The 18,252-nt window shown below is 46.5% G+C and overlaps 1 pseudogene; it reads right to left on the bottom strand.

Moving 5' to 3' along the window:
- Window positions 1–5,006: 5,006 nt before the first annotated feature.
- Window positions 5,007–5,063, bottom strand: LOC137359435 (U4 spliceosomal RNA; annotated as a pseudogene).
- Window positions 5,064–18,252: the final 13,189 nt, after the last annotated feature.

The following is an 18,252-nucleotide window of genomic DNA, read 5'->3' as shown; positions in this document are numbered from 1 at the left end:
ATTAACGATACAGTTCGAGGGGCTTCCCATGGTTCCAGCCCCTCAGTCCAGCTTGGTGGGGGAACCTTACACTGTGGTCTTTCCCCATTGAGCCTTTGCTGCTGCTGCCCCAAGCTTCAGTGCGTCCCTCAGCACGTAGTCCTGGACCTTGGAATGTGCCAGTCTGCAACATTCGGTGGTGGACAACTCTTTGCGCTGGAAGACCAGCAAGTTTCGGGCAGACCAAAGGGCGTCTTTCACCGAATTGATAGCCCTCCAGCAGCAGTTGATGTTTGTCTCGGTGTGCGTCCCTGGGAACAGCCCGTAGAGCACAGACTCCTGTGTTACAGAGCTGCTTGGGATGAACCTTGACAAAAACCACTGCATCTCTTTCCACACCTGCTTTGCAAAGGCACATTCCAGGAGGAGGTGGGCGACCGTCTCTTCCCCACCACAGCCAACGTGGGGGCACTGTGCGGAGGGGGCGAGACTTCGGGTGTGCATGAAGGATCTGACGGGGAGGGCCCTTCTCACCACCAGCCAAGCTACGTCTTGGTGCTTGTTTGAAAGTTCTGGTGATGAGGCATTCCGCCAAATGACTTTGACGGTCTGCTCGGGGAACCATCCGACAGGATCCACCGTTTCCTTTTCCCGTAGGGCCTTGAGGGCATTCCGTGCAGACCACTGCCTGATGGACCGGTGGTCAAAGGTGTTTTTCCGCAGAAACTGCTCCACGAAGGATAGGTGGTACGGCGCCGCCCAACTGCATGGTGCGTTCCGCGGCAATGTGACCAGGCCCATCCTTCGCAACACCGGGGACAGATAGAACCTCAGCACGTAGTGACACTTGGAGTTTGCGTACTGGGGATCTACACATAGCTTGATGCAGCCGCACACGAAGGTGGTCATCAGGAGATGACCCATGTCCAGAGATTTGAACATCGTGTCCCTCCGGACCCGGTCCATTTTAGATCCCCAGACGAAGCGGAAAATGGCTCGGGTGACTGCCATGGCGCAGGAGTGAGGTATGGGCCAGACCTGCGCCACGTAGAGCAACAACGTGAGCGCCTCGCACCTGATGACCAGGTTCTTACCCACAATGGAGAGAGATAGCTGCCCCCACATGCCCAACTTTTGTCGTACCTTGGCTACTCGCTCCTCCCATGTTTTGGTGCACGCCCCGGCACTTCCGAACCATTTCCCCAGCACCTTCAGGTAATCTGACCTGACGGTGAAAGGGACAAAGGATCGGTCAGCCCAGTTCCCAAAGAACATGGCCTCGCTCTTGCCGTGGTTAACTTTGGCTCCCGAGGCCAGTTCGAACTGGTCACAGATGCTCATCAGTCTGCGCACGGACAGCGGATCCGAGCAGAAGACGGCGACGTCATCCATGTACAGGGAGGTTTTGACCTGAGTGCCTCCGCTGCCTGGGATTGTCACCCCTCTTATGCTCGCATCCTTCCTAATAGACTCAGCAAAGGGTTCAATACAGCAAACAAACAAGACCGGGGACAGAGGGCAGCCCTGTCTGACTCCAGATTTGATCGGGAAACTTTCCAATTCCCACCCGTTGATTGACACTGCGCTACTGATGTTTGTGTAGAGCAGTTGGATCCAATTGCAGATTCCCTCCCCAAACCCCATTTTGGAAAGCACGTCCATCATGTAGGTGTGCGATATCCTGTCAAAAGCCTTCTCCTGGTCCAGGCTGATGAGGCAGGTGTCCACCCTCCTGTCCCGTACGTAGGCGATGGTATCCCTGAGTAGCGCGAGACTATCAGAGATCTTCCTGACGGGTACAGTACAGGTCTGATCGGGGTGAATCACCAACTCCAGAGCAGACTTGACTCGACTGGCTATGACTTTGGACAGAATCTTGTAATCAACATTAAGCAGTGAGATGGGCCGCCAATTTCTGATTTCTGCCATCTCCCCCTTCTGCTTGTAAATGAGGGTGATGATGCCTTTTCTCATGGTCTCTGACATGCTGCCGGCCAGGAGCATACTCTCGTATACTTCCAGCAGGTCCGGGCCGACCCAGTCCCACAGGGCCGAGTACAACTCGACCGGTAAGCCGTCGCTCCCGGGGGTTTTACTCGTCTCGAAAGACTCCACGGCCTTTGTCAGCTCGTCCAGAATTAGCGGCTTGTCCAGTCTCTCCCTCCTGCTATCATCTAGGACGTCTGTGATAGATGACAGGAAGGACTGGCAGGCTCTGCTGTCTGTGGGCTTCGCGTCATACAGCCCAGCATAAAAGGATTTGCTGATCCTTAGTATGTCGGACTGCGAAGACGTTACCGAGCCATCTTCTTCCTTCAGGCTGCTGATAACAGAGCTCTCTCTGTGTACCTTTTGGAAGAAGTAACGCGAGCACGTCTCATCCTGCTCGATGGAGCGGACTCTGGACCGGAAGATGATCTTGGAGGCCTCCTTGGCAAAGAGCGAGGCCTGCTGGCTCTTCACCTCTTGGAGGTCCTCCTTGAACTCGACCCCCATTGACTGCAACCGGAGTAGATTTTGCATAATTTTCTGGAGTCGGGACAGTTCCCTCTGTCTCTCTCTCGCCTTCTGAACACCTTTGTGGATGAAGAACCTCTTGATGTTCTCCTTTATCGCTTCCCACCAGTGAACTGGAGACTCAAAGAGGGGTTTCACCGTCCTCCAACCTTTGTAATCCCTTTTGAGTTCCTCAACGTTCTCTGGGGTCAGCAGTGTCGCATTGAGCTTCCACGTCCCTCTGCCAACCCGCTGGTCGTCCTGTAAGTGACAGTCGGCCAGTAAGAGGCAGTGGTCGGAGAAGAACACCGGCTTGACGTCGGTGGATCCGACCGTGACAGCACGGGACACAAACAGGAAGTCAATCCTGGAACGGGCAGACCCGTCCGATCTTGACCATGTGTATCTGCGCTGCGCTCCGTCTGCAGGTTTGCTGAAGACGTTGTGCAGTTTGGCATCCTTAATTGTTTCTACTAGGAATCTGGACGTAGCGTCCAGTTTGCTGTCGTCACTGCCGGATCGTCCAGCCGCATCGATGATGCAGTTGAAGTCACCGCCTAGGATGACCGGCCTGGACGTCGCCAGCAGCAGTGGGAGCTGCTGGAAGACGGTCAGCCGCTCGCTGCGTTGTACCGGGGCGTACACGTTGATCAACCGGAGCGGAGCGTTGTTGTACATCACGTCTGCTACGAGGAGGCGGCCGCCCACCACCTCCTTAACTTCGGAGATGGTGAAGTTACCTCCCCGCAGCAGAATACCCAGGCCGGAGGAACGGCAGTCATTACCCCCCGACCAGATCGATGGCCCGTGGGACCACCATCGCGACCACTGCCTGTAGGTGCTGAGGTGTGGTATTCCACACTCCTGCAGAAACAGTAGGTCAGCTTTGACCTTGGCAAGGTAATCCAAGGTTGAAACACATCGCGTAGTAGATTTAATGCGACGCACATTAATGGAAGCAATTCTTACACCCATTTTTTACTAAAAATTAGTTGTTGCTTCCCATACCATTTGTCCTCGCTAGTCCCAGTCCTTCCCCTTCGGGATGTTCCTGCATACCCATCGTATGCGCAAGCAGTTTCACGTTGGTTGGGCTCAGAAACCCCTCCTGATTTTTCATGCAGGGTTTGTGCCGCTCGGGTGACATCGGGGGGGTCTTGTAGGCAGAGAGGATTGGGTTGTCCTCAGCTGCTTCCATCTGTTCCTCCTCGAAAACATCACAGCTCCCGGTCTCCCGGAGCTCAGTTGCGCCAGACGTGTCTTTGCTCCCGGTGTCGCAGAGCTGAGATGCGTTGGCCTCTTCGTTACGTGTCGGGCATTGGGGTTGGGGCACGCTGGGCCCATCACAGCTTCCAGTGCCCGGGGGCTGGGATGCTTTATCATCCATCTCGGAGTTCTGCCGCCTCTTTTGAAGGGGCTGTCGTTCCAGCATTTCCCCGTCCAGTGAAGAGGAGTTGTTGCAGTCTGATTCAGAAGAGAGCCTCCTCTTGCCACTGGTTTGGGTGGTGGCTTTGGGATGTTTTTTCTTTGTGGTTTTCCTCTGGACCACTTGCCACTGACCTGTTTGTCCATCTGCTGCCTCCTCCTCCATTGATTCTGTCTGTGGAGGAGGGGTTTCCGGGCGCTGGATAGGTGCTGGGTCGTTGGTTTCAGCTGCCTCCCCTTCCTTCTCAGGCTGAAGTTCCTCACTGCGGAGAAGGTTGCTGGTCTCCTTTCGGACAGCGGACGCCTTCGTCGAACCTTCGCCCGGCCATTCCTTGGACCTTGCCGCCTGAGCATAGCTGAGACAACGTTTGGGGCAGGTCTTGTAGAGATGGCCTGCCGCACCGCACAAGTTGCAACACTTCGTCTGCTTACAGTCCTTGGTCTGATGGCCTTCCTCCTTGCAGTTCTTGCAAACAACCGTGCTGCAGTTGGCTGCCATGTGACCAGATTTGCCACAGGTGCGGCAAACTCTGGGCTGCCCAGCGTAGACCAAGAAGCCTCGACTTCCCCCGATAGCAAAGCTGGAGGGAGGGTGGATGATGGCTCCACTGGGATCTACCTTCAAGGTCACCTTGACCTGCCGCTTGCTGGTCCAGATCCCAAAGGGGTCCTTGACATCAGTGCTGCTGCCGGCCACCTCGACGTACCTGGCGAGAAAGGTGAGTACATCCACCACCGGAACATGGGGGTTGTAGAGGTGAATTGTCACCACCCGGTCCCGTTGTGACGGAAGCGTGAAGAGCGGCTCCGCTGTGAGGATCGACAGTGGAGCCCGGTCCCCTTTCTCCTTGAACGCCTTCAGGAACTTGATGCATCCCGCCACGTTCCGGAACGTCACTTCGAAGTATCCACTGCTGGGGAAATCCTGCAGGCAGAAGACGTCCGTCGCTTGAAATCCGCAGCAATCGAAGAGAATTTTCTTGATGAAGAAGGTGCGATCGACCGGTGCATCTCCTTCCTTGTCCGTCACGAACACCCGAACTGTGTTGCGCACTCCCTGGCCCGAAGCTCGAAAATTGGTTATAGCCATTTTACTCAAAGCTTCCCCATAATCACGCTTCGGTTAAACCTCATTAGCTACGATATTGCCACTGCGCAAAACTCAAATCCCCTACTATTACTGCTCTATTGTTCTTGCACTTCTCAGAGATTTGCCTACATATCTGCTGTTCTATCTCCCACTGACTGTTTGGGGGTCCATAGTACACTCAGTGTACTATGATTGCCACTTTTTTTGTTCCTTAGCTCGATCCATATAGTCTCATCTGATAAACCTTACAACATATCATCCCTCCTCACAGCTGTAATAGTTTCTTTGGCCAAAATTGCCACTCCCCCTCCTTTCTTATCCCCCTCCCTATCGCGTCTGAAAACCCTGTAAACAGGAACATTGAGCTGCTATTCCTGTCCCTCCTTCAGCCATGTTTCTGTAATAGCTATGATATCATACTGCCATGTGTCTCTCCGTGCCTTCAGCTCATCTGCTTTATTTGCTCTACTCCTTGCATTAAAATAGATACCCTTGAGCACTGCCAAACTTTTTTTTTTTAATTTTCTAACCTTTGTTTCCTCTGTCTTCCAGACATTAATTTTCTGCCTTCCATTTTCATTTCAGCTTTTATCCCATCTGAGTCTACCCTCAGGTCCCCATCCCCCTGCCAAACTAGTTTAAACCCTCTCCAACAGCACTGACAAAATGTCCCGCAAGGAACTCAGTCCCAGCTCTGTTCAGGTGCAACCCATCCGATCTGTCCCAAGAATCTGAAGCCCTCCCTCCTGCACCATCTTTCCAGCCACACATTCATCTGTGTTACCCTTCTATTCCTGTACTCATTTGCACGTGGCACTGGGAATAATCTGGAGATTACTACTTTTGATGGCAAGTTTGCTGATTTCTTACCGAGCTGCCTAAGTTCTGACTGCAGGACAACATCCTTATTTCTACCTATGTTGTTTGTTCCGATGTGGACCACAACTGCTGGCTGTTCACCCTCCCCTTTCAGGATGCTCTGTAACTGCTCAATGACATCCTTGATCCTGGCACCAGGAAGGCAACACTCCATTCCTGGATTCACATCTGCGGCCACAGGAATGCCTCATTTTTCCTTGACTATTGAGTCGCCTATCACTATGGCTTTTCCAGTCTTCCCTGTACTCCCCTTTACAGCTGAGACACCCATGGTGCCATGGACTTGGTTCTGACTGCTCTCCCCAGGGAAGCATCATTGTCCTCCATATTCAGAACTGAATACCAGTTGGAGAGTGAGATGCACTCAGTGTCCTGCAGTACCTGCCTGATTCTTTTTGACTGCTTGGTGGTCACCCATTCCCTCTCTCCCTGCTTACTGTTAAGCTGTGGGGTGACTACATCTATGAACATGCTATCCATGCAGCTCTCATCCTTTCAAGTGAACCGCAGTGTCGCCAGCTGCTGCATAAGTTCCAAAACCCAGAGCTCAAGCTGCCGCAATTGACCACACTTCCTGCACAAATGGTTCTCCAGGATACGGGAAGGATCCTGGAGCTCCCACATAGCACAGGAGGTGCACTCTCGAAGCTGAAGCACCCCTACCATTCATTTATTTATTAGTTGACCCTTTGCTACTGCTTAAAAAAAAACCTTACCAATACTACAACACCTTAGAATTGTTAATAAAACCTTACCAGGACTGATAAATCCTACTAAAAATCAATACAGTTCACCAGTTAAAATAAACCTTACTCAAAAAATAATACTCAGCTACTCACTTGTTCATTATTATGAATATTGAATTTATACTGTTTTTTTTTTAGTCTGCCAGAGTTGAGACGCTATAACCCAACTATTTATGCACCCACCCGAACGGTGGTGTATTAACTATTTATTGATAATCCCTAACAGCAGTTACTCACAACCAATCACCTTGCAGCTTTCCTGTTATGTCACAGTTCACTTTGTTTTCAAACTCCGGTGGCCTGGGCTCCTGTCTGCTCCACTCACGCTGCTTCCTGCTGTCTGAGTGATCTCTCTGTCTCTCTCTCTCTATTTTATAGCTGTACATTGTGAGTTGTGGATTGGTATTCAATATTTAGCTCTGTGAAAACGATTGTGAATGAAAAGTTAACTTTCAATCTTATGCATGGGCTGCTATGCAAGCTCCAAGTCCTTCACTTTGTAGTAATGGAATTGATACTTTATCTTTCAGTCTTAATCTTTGTGGGACTTTTTGACTGCTATGTAATGTGTAGCTCGGTCTAACATCTGACGTACATTATTGAGATTCGTAGGATCATAGGAAATAGGGGCAGGAGGCCAATCGGCCCATCGCACCTGCTCCACCATTCAAACAGATCGTGGCTGATCAACTACCTCTACACTATTTTTCCCCACTATCTCCGTATCCCTTGACATAACTAGCCACATAACTAGGGAGGTAGAGAGGGCGTTAAACGGAATAGTAGGGGCAAGGGATCAACTTTGGGAAGACAATGGTAAATCAAAGAGTAGAGACAAGGCAAGAGAGAATGGTATGAATATTGGAAATGATAAACAGACTGTGACAGGAAGGACAGAGCATACAAATCTAAGAGTAAATCAACAGATAAGGCTACAGGTCACAAAAACAATAAAAGGACACAACTAAAGGCTCCGCATCCGAATGCATGTACCATTCGAAACAAAACAAAACAGATGAACTGAGAGCGCAAATAGAAATAAATCAGTATGATCTGTTAGCCATTACAGAGACATGGCAGCAGGACAACATAGATTAGGACCTGAATATTGAAGGGTACATGGCATTTAGGAAGGATAGGAAGCTAGGAAAAGATGGAGGGGTAGCTCTGTTAATTAATGATGCTATTAGCGCAATAGAGAGGGATGACCTAAGTTGAGGATACCAGGATGTAGAAGTAACGCAGTTTGGGTAGAAATGAGAAATCATAAAAGGCAAGAAATCACTTTTGGAAGTGGGGTACAGGCCACCTAACATTAACCACACTGTAGGACAGGGTATAAAGGAAAAAAATAATGGCAGCTTGTCAGAAAGGTACAGTAATAATTATGGGGGATTTTAACCTACAGACAGACTGGAAAAATCGGATGGGCAGAGGTAGCTTCGATGAGGAGTACACAGAATGTTTTTGGGATAATTTCTTGGAACAATACATTCTGGAGCCAACCAGAGAGCAGGCTATACTAGACCTGGCATTGTGCAATGTGATAGGATTAATTAATGACCTCATAGTTAAGGCACCCCCAGGTAGCAGCGATCATAATATGAATGAATTTTACATTCAGTTTGAGGGAGGGAAGAGTGGGTCCAAGACCAGTATTTTAAACTTAAATAGGGCAATTATGAGAGCATGAAAGCAGAGCTAGCTAAAGTGAACTGGCATATCAGGTTAAGGGATAAGTCAATTGAGATGCAGTGACAGACGTTAAAGGGGATATTTCAGAATGCACAGAAAAGATACATTTCAACGAGAAAGAAAAATTCTGAAGGTGGGACCCACCAACCATATTTAACTAAAACAGTTAAATATAGTATCAAACTTAAAGAAAAAGCTTACAATTGCACAAAGATGGGAGACAGGTCAGAAGATTGCCGTTTTTTATATACTGTTCAAAGAATGACTAAAAGGTTGATAAGGAAGGTTAAATTAGAGGACAAGAGAAAGCTAGCTCGAAATATAAAGACAGATAGTAAGAGTTTCTATAGATATTTTAAAAAGAGTTAATAAAGTGAATGTTGGTCCTATAAAAAGTGAGTCTGGGGAATTAATCATGGATAAGGAGATGGCAGATAAATTGAACAGATATTTTGCATCGATCTTCACTATTGAAGATACAAATAACATCCCAGTATTAGCCGTAAGTCAGAAATGGAAGGGAGAGAGGAAATCAAGAAAATTACAATCACCAGGCAAGTGATATTGAACAAATTGTAGGAGCTGTGGGCTGACAAGTCCCCGGGTCCTGATGGACTTCATCCAAGGGTCTTAAAAGAAATGGCTACTGAGATAGTTGATGCGTTAGTTTTAATTTTCCAAAATACCCTAGATTCGGGGAAAGTTCTGTTAGATTGGAAAATAGTGAATATAACTCCCTTATTCAAAAAGGGAAGGAGACAGAAAGCAGGAAACTGCAGGCCAGTTAGCTCAACATCTCTCTTAGGGAAAATGTTAGAAGCTATTAAAGACATTTAAAGGGCATTTAGAAAAATTGAAGGTAATCAGGCAGAGTCAATATGGTTTTGTGAAAGGGAAATCATGTTTTACCAATTTATTGGAGTTCTTTGTGGGAGTTACATGTGCCGTGGATAAAGGGGAAGCAATGGATGTATTGCACTTAGATTCCAGAAGGCATTTGATAAGGTGCCACATCAAAGGTTATTACAGAAAATAAAAGCTCATGGTGCAGGGGGTAACATATTGGCATGGACAGAAGATTGGCTAGCTAACAGGAAACAGAGTAGGCATAAAAATGGGTCATTTTCTGGTTGGCAAGGTGTAACGAGTGGTGTGCCACAGGGATCTGTGATGGGGCCTCAACATTTTACAATTAATAGAAATGACTTTGATGAAGGGACTGAAGGAATGGTTGCTAAATTTGCTGAAGACAAAGATAGGTCGGAAAGTAACTCGTGAGGAGGACATAAGGAGGATACAAAGGGGTATAGATAAGTTAAGTGAGTGGGCAAAGACCTGGCAAATGGAGTATAATGTGAGAAAGTGTGAAATTGTCCACTTTGGAAGAATAAAAAAGAAACAGATTATCTAAATGGTGAGAGATTGCAGAGCTCTGAGATGCCGAGGGAACTGGGTGTCCTACTGCATGAATCACAAAAGGTTAATATGCAGGTACAGCACGTCATTAGGAAAGCTAATAGAATGTTATAGTTTAAAGCAAGGGGAATTGAAAACAGAAGTAGGGAGGTTATGCTGCAGCTATACAGGGCATTGGTGAGACCATGTCTGGAGTACTGAGTACAGTACTGGTCTACTTATTTAAGGAAGAATGTAAATGAGTTGGAGGCAGTACAGAGAAGGTTTACTAGACTAATACCTGGAATGGGGGGCGTGGGGGGGGGGGTGGTTTATGAAGAAAGACTGGACTGGCTAGGCTTGTATCAGCTGGAATTTAGAAGAGTAAGAAACGACTTGATTGAAACATATCAGATCCTGAGAGGTCTTGACAGGGTGGATGTGGAAAGGATGTTTCCCCTTGTGAATCTAGAACCAGGGGTCACAGTTTATAATTAAGGGGTCGTCCATTTAAGACAGAGATAAGGAGAAATTTTTTCCCTGAGGGTCGTGAGTCTTTGGAATTCTCTTGCTCAAAAAGTGGTGAAAGCAGACTCTTTGCATATTTTTTAAGGCAGAGGTAGATCGATTCTTGATAAGCGAGGGGATGAAAGGTTATCGGGGGTAGGTGGAAATGTGGAGTAATCAGTTCAGCCATGAACTTATTGAATGGCGGAGCAGGCTCGAAGGACCGAGTGGCCCACTCCTGCTCCTAATTCGGATGTTCGTACGTATGATAACATTAGTATTCAGAAATCTATCGATTTCTGTCTTGAGTATATTCAATGATTGAGCCTCCACAGCCCTCTGGGATAGAGAATTCCACAGATTTCCCACTCTCTGAGCAAAGAAATTCCTGCTCATCTCAGTCTCAAATGGCCTGCCCTTATTCTGAGACTGTGTCCCTTTGTTCCAGCCTCACTAGCCAGAGGAAACATCCTAACTATATCTACCCCGTCACGCCCTGTGAGAATGTTGTAAGTTTCAATGAGATCACCTCTCATTCTTGGAAACTCGAGAGAACACAGGCCCAGTTTCTGCAGTCTCTCATCATAAGACAATCCCGCCATCCCAGGGCATGAGTCTGGTGAACCTCCGTTGCACTCCCTCTATGACAAGTATATCCTTCTTTAGATAAAGAAACCAAAATTGTACAGAATACTGCAGGTGCGGTCTCACCAAGGCTTCATACAATTGAAGCAATATATCTTTACTCATGCACTCAAATCCCCTTTCAATGAAGGCCAACATACCATTTGCCTCTTAATTGCTTGCTGCACCTGCACACTAGCTTTTAGTGACTCATGAACAAGGACACCCAGGTCCCTTTGGACATCGACACTTCCCAACCTCTCACCATTTAAGAAATACTCTGCCCTTCTGTTTTTTCTACCAAAGTGGATCACTTCAAACTTATTCACATTATATTCCATCTGCTATGTTCTTGCCCATTCACTTAGCCTGTCCGAATCCCCTTGAAGCCTCCGTGCATTCATTCTGTACCTTTCAATCAGGTAAATTTTGTCTGTAATAAAAACAAGAAATGCTGGAAATACTTAGTAGGTCTGGCAGCATCTGAAAGGTCACTGACCTGAAACGTTAACTCTGCTTCTCTCTCCACAGCTGCTGCCAGACCTGCTGAGTATTTCCACCATTTCTTGCTTTTATTTCAGATTTGCAGTATTTTGCTTTTAAATTTTGTCTGTTCTATTTCAGATTTTATATTTAAAATGTGGCCATGGTGACAGAGTTTATTGAGATCTGATAGTGGGTTTGTTTTTGGACTGTGATTGATGTATCAACCTGTCAGCTGTACTGAATTGGAGTGAAATGGAAACAACTTCTGTCTCTCCTGCCGTTGTTTGACTGTTGGATTGAAAATGTGTCTCTCGACTTTGGCATGAGTGTATGTCTGACTACTTCTTTTGTTTGTTCCAGTGGAACTGATGAGCTGGCAGTATCTCTGTGCTTTGGGAGTGATCCTGTACCTACTGTGTGTTGGAACGAGCTCGCTGCACTTTTCCTTGTGTCCAGGAATCACCACATCCATTCAGGTTCCTTCATGTATTTGCCTGCAGGAATGAAAAGTAACTCTTAAACCTTAACATAAAAGCAAAATACTGCGGATGCTGGAAATCTGAAATAAAAACAAAATATGCTGGAAATACTCAGCAGGTCTGGCTGCATCTGTGGAGAGAGAAGCAGAGTTAACATTTCAGGACAGTGACCCTTCTTCAGAACTAGCAAATATTAGAAATGTAAAAGGTTACAAGCAAGTAAAGCAGGGGTGGGGCAAGAGATAACAAAAGACAAGGTGCAGATAGGAGAAGGTCACAGAATAGTTGACCAGAAGGTCATGGAGCAAAGGCAAATGATATGTTAATGTGTGCGGAAAGACAAAGCATTAGTACAGATAGGGTGTTAACGGACTGAAAATTGAACAGCCACAAGTACCAACATGAAAAAAAAACAGTGGGTAAGCAAACTGAACAAACTATGAAATAAAATAAAAACAAAACATATATTAAAAAAGGAAAAAAAAAACTAAAAATAAAAGTAAAATGGGGGGCCCGTCATGCTCTGAAATGATTAAACTCAATGTTCAGTCCGGCAGGCTGTAGTGTGCCTAATTGGTAAATGATATGCTGTTCCTCGAGCTTGCGTTGATGTTCACTGGAACACTGCAGCAAGCCCAGGACAGAGATGTGAGCATAAGAGCAGGGGGGGAGTGTTGAAATGGCAAACAACCGGAAGCTCAGGGTCCTGCATGCGGACTGAGCACAGGTGTTCCGCAAAGTGGTCACCCAGTCTCCGTTTGGTCTCCTAAATGGACAGGAGAGCATATTGTGAGCAGTGAATACCGTATACTACATTGAAAGAAGTACAAGTAAATCGCTGCTTAATCTGAAAGGAGTGTTTGGGGCCTGGGATAGTGAGGAGAGAGGAGGTAAATGGGCAGGTATTACACCTCCTGCGATTGCAGGGGAAGGTGCCTTGGGAAGGGGATGAGGTGGTGGGGGTAATGGAGGAGCGGACCAGGGTGTCACGGAGGGAGCGATCCCTTCAGAATGCTGACAGGGGAAGGGAGGGGAAGATGCGTTTGGTAGTGGCATCACGCTGTACTAATGCTTTGTCTTTCAACACACCATTAACATATTGTTTGCCTTTGCTCCACGACTTTCTGGTCAACTATTCTGTGACCTTCTCCTATCTGCACCTTGTCTTTTGTTATCTCTTGCCCCACCCCTGCTTTACTTGCTTATAACCTTTTACATTTCTAATATTTGCCAGTTCTGAAAAAGGGTCACTGACCTGAAACGTTAACTCTGCTTCTCTCTCCACAGATGCTACCAGACCTGCTGAGTATTTCCAGCACTTCTTGTTCTTATACCTGAAGAATTGGTGAGGTAGAAGATACAAAAGCGATCAATGTAATCGTCCCAATAATAATCATTATGAACAATCACAAAATGAAAACCAGGAACACAAACAGTGTCAGTGTCTGACTCCACTGCAGTACTGCAGTATTCAGCTTCTGTTTACCAGGTGTTTGCAGTGGTTTTACAACAAGTTTGTGACATTCAGAAACAACACAAGCCCTGCACTGCTCAATGACTGGGACTGTCCGATAGAGCAGTGACCTTTACACAGTCACATTTCTATTTCAACAGAAAACAAGCAGCCACTATTTAAAATGTGCCTTTCACACTTCTCACCTGGTGTCTGCAATAAATGTTCTTTGTCTAACTGTCCACATCGTTATTTTGCGGCTATTTTCCCCCCACTGTTCACAATCCAACAAACAGTGAGAGACTGGAACTAAAGCAGGAACATTCCCTCTCCTTTGGGTGGTGAAATTGTCAGTGATTTTCAATAGTGATTTCTTCCCATTGTGTCTCCCTGAGCCTGGACAGACACTGTCCGAGAATGAACTCTCCCTTCCCCATGTCCCCGGCTCACTCCATGTTCCGGGAGCAGCTCCTGCTCCACAGTGTCTGTTACAAACACTCCCCGACTCCCCCTCAACTTCCCACCACTCAATGCTAATCTCTGAGCACATCTGCGGACACGCTCCCAAAGCAGTGGCTGCTGGAAGTAGATGCTGTTTGTTCCCTTCCCCCGGGCCCGGGAAGTCTCCATTAGCAGCTGATTTGAAGCATCTTCCCCTGATTGAGTGAATGGCCTCACAGACTGGGTTGGGGAAAGGATGCGTATGCGCTCCACTCCTCATTGTGACGTCCGACTGGGGGCGGGGCTACATCGCGCTTGCGCAGAGATCTGCAGCAATTCAGCATTCAAACATCAATGGGAACTTTCCCCATTTCACCCTCATCAAAGTCCCAAAGAAAGTGAAGAGGGGCTTGGACTGGAGGGAGGGAGGGGCGGGGTAGGGGGAACCTAGAACCTAGAACGCTGCCCACTTGCCCCATTTAGATGCTCAATTTGCGGTCATTCCCTGCAGGGGGTTTGTTATTATTGAGCCCCTCCTGGTAAAACAATCCGATAGAAAGAGGGGAGAAAGGAGGGAGCCGGTGTGTTTGCTGGGACCTTGCAGAATTCATTTCAGCAGCAAAAGTCCCGGGTTATATTAACCCGAGTGAAACACGCTCTCTGTCAGAGGAAAACCGAACAGCCCTTTTCAACTTTTCCTTCGAAATTAAAGAGACCCGGAAGTGTCTTAGACTCGCGAGTGGAGCCAGAGGACTGGAGAATTGCCAACGTTGCACCGTATGTCTTCAGGGAAAATTATGTTTAACTAACTTTCTGGAGTTTTTTGAGGAGGGAACAGAGAGGGTTATTGAGGACAATGCTGTTGATGTGTACATGAACTTTCAAAAAGCATTAGATACTCATGGAATAAAAGGGACAGTAGCAACATGGATACGGAATTGGCTGAGTGACAGGAAACAAAGAGTAGTGATCAATGGATGTTTATTTGGGCTGGAGGAAGGTTTGTAGTGGAATTCCCCAGGGATCAGTGTTGGGACCCTTGCCTTTCCTGATATATATTAATGACCGAGACCTTGGTGTACAGGGCAGAATTTCAAAGTTTGTGGATAATACGAAACTTGGAAGCATTGTGAACTGTGAGGAGGATAGTGTAGAACTTCAAAAGGACATAGACAAGTTGGTGGACTGATGGCAGATGAAGTTCAATGCAGAGAAATTAGGTGATTCATTTGGTAATAAGAACATGGAGAGACAATATAGAATAAAGGGAACAATTCTAAGAAGGTGCAGGAGCAGAGGGAGCTGGGGGTATAAATAACCCATAAATCTTGGTAACAGAGAGTGTGTGGATCTCCTGGCTCAGAATGTTGAATGGATACAGTCCTCAGATCCGACAAGGAACCCCTGAACATCCACAGTAAAGACAGTGTGGATGAGGAAATGTAAGAGCCGGGAGCTGAAACTCAGGGACAGCCGAGCTGTCCTGTCATTGAGCTTGTGTGTCTGCTCTGCTCACCGCAGAATCACAGAATTGTTACAGTGCAGAGGAGGCCATTCGGCCCATCATGTCTGCCCCGGCTCTCTGAAAGAGCAATTCCCTCAGTCCCATTCTCCTGCTTTCTCCCCATAACCCTGCACATTCTTCCTTTTCACTTAACTGTCTAATTCCCTTTTGAATGCTTCAATTGAACCTGCCTCCACCACTTTCTGAGGCAGCGCATTCCAGACCTTAACCACTCGCTGTGTGAAAAGTTTTTCCTCATGTCACTTTTGCTTCTCTTACCAAATACATTAAATCTGTGCCCTCTCCTTCTCGATCCTTTCATGAGTGGGAACAGTTGCTCTCTATCTACTCTGTCCAGACCCCTCATGATTTTGAATACCTCTATCAAATCTCCTCTCAGCCTTCTCTCCTCCAAGGGAAACCATCCCAACTTCTCCAATCTATCTTCATAACTGAAGTTCCTCATTCCTGGAACCATTCTCGTGAATCTTTTCTGTACTCTCTCCAATGTCTTCTCATCCTTCCTAAAGTGCAGCACCCAGAAATGGATGCAATACTCCAGCTGAGGCCGAACTGGTGTCTCATACAAGTTCAACATAACTTCCTTGCTCTTGTACTCTATGCCCCTCTTAATAAAGCCCAGGATACTGTATGCTTGATTAACCACTCTCTCAACCTGTCCTGCCACCTTCAATGACCTATGCCCATATAAACATAGGTTCCTCTGCTCCAAAACTCCTTTAGAATTGTGCCCTTTATTTTGTATTGTTTCTCCATGCTCTTCTTACCAAAATAAATCACCTCACATTTCTCCACATTGAACCTCATCTGTCACCTGTCTGCTCTTTTGAAGTTCTACACAGTTCACAATGCTTCCAAGTTTCATATCATCCATAAACTTTGAAATTCTGCTCTGTACACCTAGGTCTAGATCATTAATATATATCAGGAAAAACAAGGGTCCCAACACTGACCCGTGGGGAACTCCACTACAAACCTTCTCCCAACTCGAAAAACATCCATTAACCACAACTCTTTGCTTTCTGTCACTCAGCCAATTCCATATCCATGTTGCTACCTCCCTTTTGTTCCATGAGCTATAATTTTGCTCACAAGTCTGTTGTGTGGCACTGTATCAAACACCTTTTGAAAGTCCATGTACACCACATCAACTGCATTGCCCTCATGAACCCTCTCTATTACCTCATCAATAAACTCCAGCAAGTTAGTTAAACATGATTTTCCCTTAAGAAATTCATGCTGGCTTTCTTGAATGAACCTGCATTTGTCCATGTGACTATTAATTTTGTCCTGAATTATTTGTTCTCGAAGTTTCCCCACCACCAATGTTAAACTGACTGGGGCGTGGGACTAGGTGAATTGCTCTAGCAGAGAGCCAGCACCGGTTCGACAGGCCGAATGGCCTCCTTCTGTGCTGTCGCCATTCTATGATTGTATGATTCTATCAGCAACTGTTGATGGAGAGGCAGTGATGCAGGAATGTGTTGACAGAAAGGGGAAAGTCTGGGCTGGTGTGTGTTTGCAGCATTTGCAGCTTGTGTTCAGGTTTGTGAATAAAGGTGTTTTGGAAGCTATGTTCCAAATTGAAGTGTTTATTGGAAGCAAGAAGTTGATGTAAATAAAGAGTTAAGACGAGGTGACTGTGCGTAGCAGTAAATATTGTGTTGGTGAATTATTTGTGTTAATAAACTTCCACTGCGCCCTCTGCTGCAGGCTGCTGTTTATATCCAGCTGTGTATTCGTGCTGTGTGTTAGCGAGATAAATGTTTGTTTCAACGCTGTTTATAAAGCAATAGCATTGCACTCAAACAGTCCCAGACATAGCAACGCATGTACAAAGGCAAAATACTGCAGATGCTGGAAATCTGAAACATAAACAGAAGATGCTTGAAATACTCAGCAGGTCTGGCGGCATCTGTGGAAAGAGAAGCAGAGTTAACGTTTCGGGTCAGTGACCCTTCTTCGGAACGTTAACCTGAAACATTATCTATTAACAGATGCCGCCAGACACACTGAGTATTTCCAGATTTTCTGTTTTTATTACGGAAAAGCAGGTGTTGGGAGGCTCAGCCTGGCTACACAATGTTACAAGGAAAAAGCTGATGGCATTCCAGTGTTTTCAGAAGCGTGATGCGATTGTGGGTAACACAATGTTTTAAAAGTGAGTTGTTTGCGTTACGATGAAAGATAAATAGCAGAGAATGGTTTCCATCCATCGACCTCTGGGTTAAGGGCCCAGCATGCTTCCGCTGCGCTACTCTGCTGTGGAACGATTGAATTCAAGCTACATATTAGTGCTTAGCGAAAGAGATGTCTTTTTTCTTGATCTTTTTAAAATAATAGTCTTGCAGTCAGCTCGCTCAAGAATCCCAGAGTCAGCAACACACGCGCTGACAGACTCACCCTCACTGCACAATGGTATAAGGACACTGAGTAACATCACCAAGAATGGGGCAGGAAGAGAAAAACACACAGAAAAACAGCAAACCACTATTAGCATTCAGAAAGGAACTGACAGAAAAAGGTAAATTAAAACCAAAATACTGCGGACAAAAAAAGGGACTGAGCAAATCAGCAAGAGACAGCGAGAGATTCAGTCTGCGTGTTGGATTCAGTCTGTATCTCTCTGTCTCTGGTACAGTTTATGCGTGTTGGATTCAGTCTGTATCTCTCAGTCTCTGGTACAGTTTATGCTTGTTGGATTCAGTCTGTATATGTCAGTCTCTGGTACAGTTTATGTGTGATGGATTCAGTCTGTATCTCTCAGCCTCTGGTACAGTTTATGTGTGTTGGATTCAGTCTGTATCTCTCAGTCTCTGGTACAGTTTATGCGTGTTGGATTCAGTCTGTATCTCTCAGTCTCTGGTACAGTTTATGTGTGTTGGGTTCTGTCTGTATCTCTCAGTCTCTGGTACAGTTTATGCGTGTTGGATTCAGTCTGTATCTCTCAGTCTCTGGTACAGTTTATGCTTGTTGGATTCAGTCTGTATATGTCATTCTCTGGTACAGTTTATGTGTGTTGGATTCAGTCT

This window comes from Heterodontus francisci, unplaced genomic scaffold, assembly GCF_036365525.1.
Source record: "Heterodontus francisci isolate sHetFra1 unplaced genomic scaffold, sHetFra1.hap1 HAP1_SCAFFOLD_102, whole genome shotgun sequence".
Classification (NCBI taxonomy): Eukaryota; Metazoa; Chordata; class Chondrichthyes; order Heterodontiformes; family Heterodontidae; genus Heterodontus; species Heterodontus francisci.
This window is presented reverse-complemented; position numbering and strand designations above follow the sequence as displayed.